Source organism: Seriola lalandi, unplaced genomic scaffold, assembly GCF_002814215.2.
Source record: "Seriola lalandi dorsalis isolate HSWRI2012SDOR001 ecotype SW California unplaced genomic scaffold, Sedor1 jcf7180002054544, whole genome shotgun sequence".
Lineage (NCBI taxonomy): Eukaryota > Metazoa > Chordata > Actinopteri > Carangiformes > Carangidae > Seriola > Seriola lalandi.
In genome coordinates this window covers 4096899-4097911 of record NW_019525097.1, presented here as the reverse complement: position 1 = coordinate 4097911, position 1013 = coordinate 4096899, and positions in this window count along the sequence as shown.

Here is a 1013-nt window from a genome sequence, read left to right as displayed (position 1 = left end):
CTACATGCACCACTCATTGTGAGGACACAGAGAAGGAAAACTGAGTGCCAAAGAACATGGCAACACGTTTGTGACTCGTTATAAACCCCTTGAGAGGGAAAAGGAGTGTGAGGCAAAGGCATAAAGACAGAGAAATGCATTTTGAAACCCAGAGGGGAAGAGGGACAGCATGAGTGTGCATGCTGATGGGGATAGGAGCGCGTGGAGCCACAGAGCTGCAGAATCCTGAATCCAGCAGATGGAGACTCCGTGTCCTTGTTTTGCGGTGATCTGTGGGAGCAACATGCAGCTCGCGCTGCTGCCTCGCACTGCTGCAGTGGAGGAGTAAATGCGGAGCTCAACACTGCTCCAGGTGATCCACAGCAGCCCAGCCCGGCAGACTGCTCCCTCCTCAGCCTTCCCTCTCCTCCTCCTCCTCCTCCTTCTCCTCCTTCTCCTCCTCCACCTCCTCCTCCTCCTCCACCTCCACCTCCTCTTCCTCCTCTGTCAGTGCTCCATTCCTCTGAGGGCTTTGAAAAAAATAACAAGAAAGGAACAGAAAAAGAGAGGAGAAATCCTGCTTTCCCCCTCCATTCTCAGATGTGAAACACCTCTGCATGACTGTCCACTGCTTCCCTGTCATCGTGTGAAGACGCGCCGCATATGTGCTCCAATGTCTCCGGAACATAGACTCGCTGCAAGGTAAGAAGACTCACCCAGAACATCGTTTCTAATCTTGGCAGTTTATCTGTTTTTTCTCAAGAGCTATTCAGTAGAACTGTTACAGGCTTGTGTGTGTGGATGTGTGTGTGTGAATTTAACAGGTAGATGAGAAGTTGCCACAGCAGATTAGGTAATTGGTATTCATCGCAATGGTTCAAAATCAAAAGCTCTCAGAGACAGATCTTTGTAGGATGTGCCAAATACATCTGTCTTCAGTTTTGGAGGAAAAGCACCTATTCTCCCCTTCAATCACAGAGATCCGTGCAGGTGTGTGTGTGTGTGTGTGTGTGTGTGTGTGTGTGTGTGTGTGT